We start from the raw sequence: 12,857 nt of genomic DNA, 5'->3' as shown, positions 1-12,857 counted from the left end.
ATATTGCCTGACCCATTCTTTCTGATTAAGGATTTGTTTCCAAGGTCACAGAGGACAGGAAGGATTTATATCAACATATTGCAAATTATATTTAGACAAGATGCTTGATTGTTATCATTTTAACCTCTTTTTACCTATTTTTGCTTTCCACCCACATACTCTGCCATTCCAACAACAAAAATATTTTTAAAAATCTATAATTTTACTGATAAATAATAATACACATTTTTAAAAAATGAAATTGTTTTGTATTAATGCTTGCATCAGGATTAATTTTTACTTTTTCTTTCTCTTCTTTTCTCTTCTCTGTTTTTGTCACAATTAAAAGCAGGATGCATTTTTGTCAATCCAGTAACTAATAATTCAATATTATTGTAAGATGCTCCTACAATTCTGCTGGAAATGAGGGAAACCATTTCATATTAATTGGAATTTGAATAATTCCTTTTACTGGTATAGCCATGAAGCTGCCAGAAAATTTACAGCAGCAGCATCAATTAAATTCAATTCCACTAATATTTAATGAACAACTTATGAGTGTGAGTCCTGTGGTAAACCCTGGAGGAAGGAGTATACAAAATTTTAGATAATCCATAGTCCCTGCCTTCATCAAGCTTGCAAACTAGTGGAGGAAATAAAAACCAAACACAGACAATCACAAAACTCTGTATTACATAATAATAGTATTAGAGATGCACAAGACAAAGTGCTATGGTAAGTCTCAGAGAGAAGGTTGTTGCTAACCTCCTGGAGGGCATAGCATTCAAGTTGGGGTTGGGTAAAAGAATAGGAGAGGAAGGAATTCTAAGCATAGAGAACAGCATGAGCAAAGGCATGGGGGCTGTTAGAGAAGAGTCCAGTTTGTCTGTAATATAAAAGTGTGGGGAGAAGTTGTCAGATGAAGTTAAAATGATGGTCGTGTCAGGTTGGGGTCGGCCTTGAAGGTCAGTTTTTCTTTTTTCTTTTTTTTTTTTTTTGTATTAAAGCTTTTTATTTTCAAAATCTATGCATGGATAATTTTTCAACATTAACCCTCGCAAAACCTTGTGTTCCAATCCCCCTCCCACTTTCTCCCATCCCCTAGATGGCAAGTAATCTAATATATGCACACATATTTATACAATTATCTTGCTGCACAAAAAAAATCAAATCAAAGAGAAAAAATCTGAGAAAAAATAAAATGCAAGTGAACAACAAGAATGAAAATGCTGTGTTGTGATCCACACTCAGTTCCCACAGTCCTCTCTCTCTGGGTGTAGATGGCTCTCTTCATCACAAGATCATTGGAACTTGAAGGCCAGTTTTTCAAAGTGCTAGAGCACCTTAGCAGACAACAATCTCTCCAGTGCAAATAAGGAGTTCATCCTAGCTCCCCGTTTCTGATGGATGTTCCAATTTGCCAAAGGCCTTCTATTCCAAGGTGTCCCCTTTTCATGGGGGCTCTTGACCAGCAAGCCTTGCCAAATGAGCAAAGAATCCTGTCTCTGACATTTCCCTCCACTCCTTAGGTCTCCCGTCTCCCCTTTCTCATCTCCCTGAGATCACACCCACGGTCCATTTGCCCGTCCTGGTACAGGCTCCTTTAGGCTCCTGGCCGGTAACAGGATAATCCAATCCCAGAAGTATTTCCATTTTGAATGTGAGATTCTGGAAAATGGAAAAGCTGCCAAGAACAAGTGGAGTAACTCAAGGGGTGGGCTTTTAGGCACTGTGACAAGTGGAGGGAGATACTTTGGGGTGGGGTCGTAGGTGACTGGTCCAGGTGACTGGCAATGTGGGCTAATGGAAAAAACACTAGGTCTGGGTGGTTCTGCCCCTTCAGTGACTGTGCATAAGTAATTTCCTCCTTCTGGACATCAATGTCCTCCTCTTCAAACAGACAATTGGGCGAGATGACCTTTCTAACTCTGATTCTAGGGCAGGTCAGCGTTTCCCAGCTGTCCCCCAACCACTGGGGGTCCCATTCCTTGGCTCCATCCATCACTCTCTGTCTGGTTCTTGGTGGGCCTGCACCTGTTAGGCCCTTCCCATCACATGTCAGTGAGCTGCAGTGGGAGCTCAAATCTGGACAAAGAAACTTCCTTGCACTTGTTTGTTTATTTATTTACTTAGAAATTCAAGGGTGCCTTTACACAATCAAACCCAGTGAATAATTCAGGCTGGACTGGGGCCAGCCTGGGCTGGCTCTGTTGACTATCTCATACTTCCTCCCGCCCCTCAGGAAAAAAAAAAAAAATCCAGACCCGCCCCAGCTTGCTTCCATCACTCCAGGCTCTCCATTGGGCCTTTTCCTGGAGTAGAGGAGCCCGCCCACTCCATCACACAGTCCCCACCTCTGTCCTAGGAATTTAAAGGAGCCGGGAGCTGTTCAGGGAGCTCAGAGCTGAGATTCAGCCAGGAGCCTGCAACTTCGGAGAAAGGCATTGGAGGGATCCAGGAGAGGAGAGGTAGGTGGGATATCTGCCCTTTCTCTCACTGTCTGTCAGCCCACCCCCTACCACCCCTTTCCCCTTTGTCATGAGTCCTGAGCAAAGCCCAACAATGAAGGAATTTCTGAAAGTTAGGATTAGTTTTACACTTTGGGCAGAAGAGGGACCTCTTTCTTGTAATTCTCCCCATTTATCCTGGGATTTGATGAAATGTTGGAGCCAGGGCAGAGGTCTGAGAGGTTTATATTATGAAGAAAAGAAGGAAGATAAAGAATAGGGAATGAAAGAAAGAAGGGATAAAATGCCAATTCACAATTTTCCAGTTTTGGGACATGGGTCGGGAAGTTTAATAGATATAGCCCTTGGAGAAGAAACCTCTGATATGCAAAGTCAGGGAAAAGTGAAAAGCAATATGCAAAAATAATTAGAACATCTGATGACTAATGGACTTGAAGTTGTCTTCCACTGGGACATTAGCATGATGTCAGTTTACCTGCCTAATACTGGCTAGGTAGCTCCTAATTAGGAATTAGAAAGTAAAGAGGGAAAACAAAGGTCCTTTTAGCATGATTTTAGTTACCTGTTGGATGGGGGTGAGAGGATTGGGGTAGAGGGGACAGGAGAAATGATCTGCACACACAAAGACCTCTGTGCTCTTTCTCCAGATTTCTTCTTTATGTTCTTTATGTTCTTATGTTTATGTTTGTCCCAAACCTCCTTACCTGACTGATGATACACAGTGAATCGTTTAAGGACTTCTTTCTCCAATTGTAGAATCAAATTAATAAGATTAATAATATCCTTTAATCACACAGCACTTACCCCACTGGAAGCCTATAAACCTCTCTAGATTTTCATTTGTGTAATCTTTAATTTTCTTAACTTTCCAAGGAGGAAAAGTAGTGAACTCTCAGACCACTGCTGGCAAACAGCTTGAAGGAGGGTAGGGACTTACATAAAGTCAAACAGCAATTTGGTGGCAGATCTGGACTAGCAACTGAGATCTGATTCCTTGGTGATAACCCAAGCCACTAATATCCTCCTCTTACTCATCCTCTTCTAAAAAACCAAAAAAACAAACAACAACAAAAAAAAAACCTCAAAGCTATAAGGAAAAAAAGGAACAGGGAAAAATGGAATAGTTTTGCTGATAATTTTTTATATTTTCAATCCAGTGAAGAAAACTCCCATTTTCATAGATACATAGAGACATTTGAGGATCTAGGCAAATAGAAGTTCTTGGATCAATATATGAACACTCAGCATAAAAAAGAAAAATACATCCTATTGGTGCATTAGTAAGAATACCCCGGCTATTGAATTATAAATAGCACCATTCCTCTCTTCAGTGTTGGCTAACCTTCCTTTTCAGAGATGCTAGCCTTAGCCAAGCAAATAATAACTTTCTTCAATCTACCTGGCTCATTCTTAGTCCTATCTCCCCTAGGCCATTTCCATTTATCTCCAAATGTCTGGAGCCAGTTTCTCCTGATATTCATGATAATTCCTCATTTGTAAGTATAGCATTTGTAGAAGTACCCCTGCTCCCCTGGGACCTAGCAGAGTGTCATTTGAGACAGAGAAATGCTGTTTCGAGGGCATGAGATACTGACACAGCCAGAAACAACAAGAACCTTAAGAAAAGTCTGATTCATTAGTTTGTAAATTCTTACTCAATAAATGAATGCTGATTGAGTAGGTTATAATAGTGTTATCAGCTCTCTCATCTGGTGTTTAAAGCAGTCAGCTATAGCCAAGTCTACATGATGCTAAACATCTGGGGGGAAACTGAAGAAAGGGATTAATTCCAAATTTTTAAATGGCACAAAATTGGAAGATATTAACAAATATTTGGTTAACAGGATCAGGATTCAATAAAATCTAGAGAATCTAGAGCAATCAGTCAGTCAGTCAGTCAGTAAACATTTATTAAGAACCTACTATGAACTAGGCTAAGTACTGGAACATTGAGACAGATCTAATAAAATTACATTTAATTGGAATAAGTGTTGAGTTCAAAAAATTAAGTTTACAAGAACAAGATGTGGGTGTCGTGACTCGGAAGCAATTTGGTTGAATAAAGTCTGGGTATTTTAGTGGATTGTAAAACTCAATATGAGTCAATAGGATTATATAGCCAAAAAAAAGTAAATAAATAGCAATGAGTGTGCATTTCCAGTGCAATGGGAATTAAAAAAAAAATAAACCTTGTGCAATCTTAAGCTAAACTAAGATACACAGAGCCCAGAACTAGGGATATAATGAATCCTGGTGTATTTTACATTAGTCAGACTCTACCGTTGTATCATGTTTAGTTTAAGGCACCTCATCTTTTTAAAAATTAGTTTTTCTTTTTAAATTTTTAATACTATCTTATTTTCCCAAATATATATAAAGATAGTTTTTAGGATTCATCTTTCCAAAACTTTGTATTCCAGATTCTTCTCCCTCTCCTTCTTTCGCAGTTCCCAAGACAGCAAGCAATCCAATATAGATTAAATATGGAACCATCCCATCTTAGAAAGGACAGTGTGAAATTGATGAGAGTTTAGTGACTAGCAATCAGAATGAGAGAACCTGGATATCATGCTGCAAAAAAACTAGCTGAAGGAAGTAGAGATGTTTTACTGGGAGGAATACGAATGAAGAGGGTATATGATAACCATCTTCCAATATTTGAAGGCTATTCTGTAGAAGAGTAATTACATTTGTTGTAACTATTGCTCCTAGAGAGAAGACGTCGGTTCAATGGGCAAAAGTTATATATAGAGAGGTTTAACTTGATATATGTGTGTGTCTCTATTTCTTTCTATCTATCTATCTTTCTTTTTAATCTTCAAACTTCTCTGACAATTAGAACAGTTCCAAAGTGGATGGGCTATCTGTCATGGGAGACAGTGAGCTCTCCTTCGTTGGAGGTCTTCAAGTAAAGACCACTGACTTCTTCTCAGGTATGTAGGACAGGTCCACACCTGTGGGCTGGATGACATTTGAGATCAACTCTGAGATTCAGTAATTCATATTCATGTTTATTCATGATTTTTCTAGGTTTGTCCAACTGGAAGGAAATGAGATTAATTCAATAGCTCTTGTAGGTTCCTTTGAAGATAACATAAGTTGTTTTCAATCAGAATTATGGAACAGGAACTAGTTTTCTACTATAGATTATGCTCATGTTGTTAGGAGTAAACAAGCCAAAGTTTTTGATTTCAGATAAATTCTTTATATGGTCTCAAATATTTGGATATGTGGGAAATAATTTTTCCTTTTTAATCTGATTATTTGGTTTGTGTAGATCAAACCCCAAAGTATAAATGCAGAATGGATTTGAATTCAAAACCTAACACTTCTAATGACAGAATAAAATTCCTACCTCCTCTTTGTTTAGTCGTTTTTGGTTACGTCCAACTTTTGTGACCCCATTTTGGGTTTTCTGGGCAGAGATACTGGATTATTCTCAGTTCAGGAACGTGACACCAACAGGGTTATGTGACTTGCCCAAGGTCATACAACTAGTATGTCTAAGGCTAGGTAGGTCTTCTTGACTGCAGGTCTGGACACTTTGTCCACTGTGCCAACTGAGGACCTCTAAAAGTGATTAAATTCTGTTTTACTATCTTGTGTGTTCATATTACCAATATCATCATCATGATAATAGCCAGCATTTATAGAGCACTTTAAAGTTTGCAAAGCACTTTATAAATAAACATCTCTTTTGATTTTCACAACAATCCTGGGAGATTTTACAGCTGAGGAAACTGAAGCAGACAAAACTTACTTGACTTGTTCAGGGTCATACAGTTAGTAAATACATGTCTGAGGCCAGATTTGAATTTAGGGTTTTCTGACTCCCAGTATTTTATCCATCAAGACTATTCAATAATTCGCTACATGGGAGAGAAAAAAAAAACCCAAAAGCAAAAACAAACTTCTTTTCTCTTTTCTCAGTCATGAATCTGCTTCTCTCTATTAGCAACTATGAGTATCTTAAGTATCATAGGAGACTAGAAGAAAGGATGAAAATGGTTTATAGCCATCATCATTATTGGAGAACAATTACAAGGATCCAGATGACTTATTTTACTGAGTGAACTACTCACTTATAAGTGACAATAAAATTTTATTGATTTCATTAATCTGCATATAAAATAGACTTCTCCAGGGATAATCAAGTGACAAGGAATAAGAATGATTATAGTTAGAGAATAAGATCTGAAAGAGGAAAAATATTTCCTTAGCCTGAGGACTAATTTGGCCTAATCTAGTCGAGGCTAACATAGCCTAATTTAATCTAATTAATTAAGCCTGGTTTATCTTAATATAGTGATAATAATAATAGTTGACATTTGTGTACCTAACAGTTTAAGGTTTACAAAGCAATTTACATACATTATTTCCTTTGAGGCACAAAATAAGTGCTATTATTATTCTTCCCATTTTAAAGATGAAGAAACTGACTGACTAAGCAAGATTAAGTGACTTTGCCTGGCTAATATGTTTCCCAGATGGGATTTAATACAGTCCAGGTCTAGCCTGGTATGGTCTAACCTAACGTTGACCAAACTCAGCTAGCCTTTTGGAGCTGAAAATGGCCTTAGAAATCCTTTAGTCTAACCCTTTGAATTTACTGTCAAAGAAAAGTAGGTTTGGTCACTTAGCTGGCTGGTAGAAGAGCTTGGACTAGAATACTATTATATGTTAATAGATAGATATTTAATTGCACCAAGAGCTGCTGCTTAAATGTTCCCAGCTGTAATAGTACTATGGATTATCTGCTTGGCAGTTTTTTAATTGGATGTTTTCAGGAATTGTCTATAAGGCAGCAGAGACTAGAAAGGAGGGACGACTTGGGGGAAATGTGCTGAAAATGGGTCCATTGTGATCCTGATTTATATTTGGAGGCTTTGGGCTGAGTAAGATGAACTTGACAATCCGTTTTGAATTGTGGCCCCTTCAAGGGGTCCACCATTTGCTTGAGCTGATACTAGATAGCAGAAAACTCTGTCTGGACCCCATATGAAAGTAGCAGGGAATGGGAATCCCTGAGGATTCCAGAGAAATCTTGGAGGATCCCTAGGTACCTCTGAATTCTAGCTATTGATCTTGCTCTTTTTTTCCCTATTCCCCCAACCCCTCAAAGGCCATTCCTTAAATAATGAACCATCCTCAGAGGTGTTTGCCCTGAACTTCTTACTTGTGTGCTCATTGTTACTTTGTTATTTCAAAGAAAAACACTGAACTACTAGATACTTCTTAGGAGATGGTTGTTTTTGGTGAGTTAGTTTTCATTACAAGAAAGCTAAAAAATAGAAGCTTTAATAGTTTAAACTGAAGAATGATTTCAGGTGGTTATTTAAATCCTTTTGGGCAGTGGCAGGTTTGTTAGACTTTAAAATGTAGTGACAGTATATCAAAGGAAGTTCTAAATCCTTTTCCTCTGGAAAAACTCAAAAATAGCAAGGGATGGGGGGAGGGTAGATTATAAATCTGACCGCAAGTAATGGTTCATTAAAAAAAAAAAAAGACCACATAGAAAATGTTATTCTTTTCTTACTCTTCCCTACTTGTTATGATCATAGGAAAAAGAAACGTATTATTTTTAGTGGGTATAGCTAAGGTTATGCCAAAGCCAGGGGTGGCCATCTAGGCCACAGAAAGGAAAGATGTTCATAAACTAGAGAAAAAAAAAACCAAGAAAGAAAAGATGAAGGTGTTTTTTGGAAAGTTCCCATTTCCTTATTTTCCAGCCTTACATTTTCATTCATGCAAAGTCTTGTGTCCAACCAAGCCTGGCCATACATGGTCTCTAGACATGGGTCTTATCCGGGGTAAGATTCTGGAAAAGTCAGTGTCTCCTGTTTTTTTCTTGTAATTGAAGGCAACCAGTTAAACTTTCAGTGCCCAGCTACTCTCTAAGGCTGTAAATTAAAGAATAGTTGTAGACCTGCCTTGGTGAAATGTGTGTGTGTGTGTGTGTGTGTGTGTGTGTGTGTGTGTGTGTGTGAGTGTGGGGGAATTTCTTACCAATAAAACTTTCTATAAGGATAAAATCATAGATCTAGATCTCCTTCCCCACCCTCCCTCCTTCCCCCACAAAAGATTGGGTACAAGGTCATAACACACGTAGAGCAAATACCTGCATATCAGAGTAATAGAATCAGTGAAAAACAAATAAAAATCTGATAAAATCTGGTAAAGGTTACCCTCCCTGAACAGGAAATAAAATACACTCATAAAAAACCACTATGAATGCAGACAACTGGCACAGTATGAGATAAAGCTTTATGGGATCGTTAGAACCAGGCACAAGTTGATACATAGGATGTAGGGTATTTGGAGGTAGCAGGGAATAATACACCCATCAGCTTTTTGCCATTAACTGATAAGTGTACTTTATAACTTGGAACCTATAAAAGCCATTTATGTGGAGCTTTGTTTTCCAGTGCACACTTACAAAATTAGAGCTGGAACGGAGGTTAGAAATCACCTATTCTAAACCTTTCATTTTGAAAGGAGGCAAATGAGGAGACATGGCTTGAGTAGCAAGCAGCTGGGTAAGAATTTGGCACTATGTCTTGTGACTCCAAACTCAGGGATCTTCTTCCTCTTTCTCTTTGCACATTAGTCATACTTCAGTGTGACATAATGAAAGGTGAGTAAAAAGAAAAGAGGGGAGGGAGTTCATGTTACCCTATAATGTAAAACGTCAGCTCTCTATTTCCTGATTGTCCAGCATGGAAACTTGAAAGTAAAATGGAGCATTATTGTATTGTTGTGTATTGCATTTCCTGGATTACACCATTTGTTTGGGAAGGGTGTAGCATCCTTTTTTTAAAAAAAAAATAATATTTTTAATTCAGAATTTTGAATTACAAATTCTTTCTTTCCTTCCCTTCCCTCTCTTCTCCATGGGACAATAAATAATCAGATATAAGTTAAATATGTACAATAAGGTAAAACATTTTCATATTAATCATTTTGAACAAGAAAATTCAAATAAAAGAAAAAAGAAAGTGAAAAATAATATTTTTAGTCAATTTTCAATCAATCGCAGTTCTTTCTCTAGATTCAAATAATATTGCTTCCTTATTAATCCTTTAGGATTGTCTTGAATCATTGTATTGCTGAAAATAGGCAAGTCATTCAGAGTCTTTCATCAGACAAAATTGCTATCAATGTGTGTAACATTTTCTAGGTTCTGGTCACTTCACTATGCATCAGTTCATATAAGTCTTTTAAGGTTTTTCTGAGAGCATCCTACTTGTCATTTCTTATAGCGCAATATATTCCGTTACAATCATATACCACAGTTCATTTAGCCATTCCCCAGTTGATGGGCATCCTTTTGATTTCCAATTCTTAGCCAGAGGGATTCTTATAAAAGAATCCTATTTCATGATGTTTTCAGGATTTATTTAAATTCAAGCTTCAAAGTTAAAATTTCAATGAGCAGAGTAACTAGAGTTTTCAGAAGGAATCCCTCTTCCTTTGGGTTTGTTGTTGTTGCAAACAGTCTATTGGACAAGCTTAGGCTGGGCTGTAATCATTTAAATAATATCTCATTTTTATAGCACTTTGAGATTTGAAAAGTATGTTCCCCACAACATTGTGAACATTCCCCACAAGCATTGTGAAATAAGTAGTGCAAGTAATATCCTGTTTTAAAGAGGAGAAAACTGAGGTTCAAAGAAATTACTTGAATTGTATGTAAAAGGTGAAAGCTAAAATTCAAACCCATATCTCTCTTGATTCTAACTTCAGGTGATGCAATTCAGTTATATCCAACTCTTTTATTATAATTTTTGGGATTTTCTTGACAAAGATATTAGAATGGTTTGCCATTTTCTTCTCCCACTCATTTTACAGATGAATCAACGGGAGGCCAACAGGTTTAAGTGTGTTGCCCAGGGCCACACAATTACAAAGTGTCTGAGGCCAGATTTGAATTGATCAAAGCATAGTAGTTTCATCTTTTTGTTGTGTGTTTTTTCCCTTCATGTGTTTTTCCTTTTAGGTATGATTTTTCTTACACAACATAACAAATATGGAAATATGTTTAAAAGAATTGCATATATTTAATCTATATCAGATTGCTTGTTGTCTTTGGGAGAGGGGAGCTAAGAAAGGGAGGGAAAATAAAGTCTTACAAAGACTTTTGTAAAAGAAACATGTAAAACTATCTTTACATATATTTGGGAAAATAAAATCTTATTAAAATTTTTTTTTAAAGTAGCTTGCCCAATTAGGATCTGAACTGATCCAGATTGCAGGTCTCATAGCCTCTTATTTTTCATATTCTCCCTTTGAGTTGTAGATCTCTTTCAAGACCCTGGAAATTTTCTCTTTTCTCTCTACACTTTTTCACTTGGTGACCTCATCAGTGTCTCTGGGTTTAGTTAGCATCTCTATAGAGACTACTCCCAGATTTATATATCTAGCCCTAGCATGTCTCTCCTAAGCTCCAGTCATGCATCTTTATCTGCCTATTGGGCTTTTCAGATGAAATATTCTGGAGTCATCTTGAATTCCACAAGTTCAAATCAAAATTTAATCTTTTGCCTCAAAATTGGGCATTTTATTGCTGACCAGGCTCTATTCATGGATACATTCTCCTCTTTCAGTTTTCCTAAAGCTACTCTATCTTGGTTCTCCATGTTCCTGTTCCTTGGATTATCATCCCATTCCCTATTTATGAGTGTTCACCTCTCCTACCAGGGTACTATCTTGAGCCTTTTTCTCTTTCTACACTTCCTTACTCAGTGACCTTTTTGGATCCCATGGGTTTAATGATCATCTCTATGCAGATGATTCTGAGATCTATACATTCAGAACTAGTCTCTTTCTTGAGCTCTAGTTCCATAGACTGAATGTCCCATAGGCATCTCAATTTGGCATCCTCAAAATGGAATTTATTATCTTTCCTCTTCAACTCTTCCTTCTTCTGAATTTTCTTATTTCTGTTAAAGGCTAGTGTCCTTCCATCTCACTCAAGTTCAAACCTTTGCATTATCCGCAACTTCTCATTTTCCCACATTCTTTATATTCAATCAATTGCCGAGTCTGGAAGATTCTACTTCTACACCATCTCTCATTTCTGTCTTTTTTCTCCACTCACACACAGTTCTGGCCATCATTACCTCTCATTTGGATCATCGAAATAACCCCTTAATCTGTCATCTTGCCTCAAGTTTCTCTTACCTATTCTCCACCAAGTGATAATCCTAAACCAAATTCCTGATCATATCACTTCCCTGCTCCATAAATTGCAATACTCTCTATTATCCAACTATATGACCTTGTAAAATTCATTTAATCTTTTTTTAGATATCAGTTCCTACCCCAAAGAGTGTCAAACAAAAGAGCCTCTAGATCACTTCTGGCTCCAAATTGAAGCTCTTTGGATGCTTGAGGTCAATACAAACTCCTTTGTTTGACATTTAAAGCTTCTCATAAGCTGTACTGGTCTATCCAAGCTGATTTATGTGGCTTTCTTAGGTTCTTTACTCATGCTCCAGCCAAATTGGACTGCTTGCTGCTCTGTTCTTACACAAGCTGCCTCCCATCTCCCGAATACCTCTTCATTTCTGCTCTTGGAATCCCTAGCTTCTTAGGGCTCAGCTTAAGTATCAGCTCCTTCCAGAAACCTTCCCTGATTTCCCCCAGTCATCCGTGTCCTCTGCCTTGCCTTAAATCACTGTGCATTTACTTTGTATATATCCTGGATTTCCTCTTACGTGTGAACATGTTGTATCCCTCATTGTAAACTCCTCGTGGACAAGAGCTTTGTGTAGATATTAACCATTAAGTGTCTTGGCCAGGGTCTCTTAGCCAATGCTTGCATGTGTTGGGTGGGGATGGGAGATAATCATCCCTTTCAGGCTCTGAGACTAGCTCTTTAGCCATTATGGCACCCTCCTTTCTCATTTGTAAATGAGAATTAAACTGCCAGTGCATTAGTACTTAATTCTGCTGAGTTGTTAAGAAGGAGCTATTATACGGAAAGTGATCTTAAACTGTAAGTGACTAGATAAATGTCCGTTAATGGAAGAATTTCATAGAGACTCATTTCTCCTGACTTTCGTCTTAGGTTTTTTCCCCTATCACTCATTAGAAAAGATACCAACTGGGGTGAGACATGGGTTTATTGGAATATCAGAAATATGCCATAGGTTTGACTCAAAAAGTTTCACTGCCCCTCCCTGGAAGAGCATGTTAGCTTTTCGGACCACGGGCCTGGACTTTCCTTCTTTGTGGGACACTTTTCCCTTGTACAAGGTTCGGTGAGTTTCTACCAAAAAACATAAGAAATCCATAGACTAACATTGGGTTACACTTGGTACATTTTGGATCAGAGAGATCCTGTGATACAATCAGGTGGGAAAAAATCACCTTATTCTTTGTGAAACAAATACCTGGAAACATTTTTCT

General features: G+C 37.7%; 1 protein-coding gene across 1 annotated transcript in view; it reads left to right on the top strand.

Annotated features, from left to right (window-relative positions):
* Positions 1-2,338: 2,338 nt before the first annotated feature.
* PLAT (plasminogen activator, tissue type) overlaps positions 2,339-12,857 on the top strand; it is a 38,093-nt gene continuing 27,574 nt past the window's right edge. Inside the window, exon 1 of the mRNA XM_051975598.1 lies at positions 2,339-2,447. The gene's annotated coding sequence lies outside the window, so the exon portion shown is untranslated. The remainder of the gene's footprint in view (positions 2,448-12,857) is intronic.

Source organism: Antechinus flavipes, chromosome 2, assembly GCF_016432865.1.
Source record: "Antechinus flavipes isolate AdamAnt ecotype Samford, QLD, Australia chromosome 2, AdamAnt_v2, whole genome shotgun sequence".
Lineage (NCBI taxonomy): Eukaryota > Metazoa > Chordata > Mammalia > Dasyuromorphia > Dasyuridae > Antechinus > Antechinus flavipes.
This window is presented reverse-complemented; position numbering and strand designations above follow the sequence as displayed.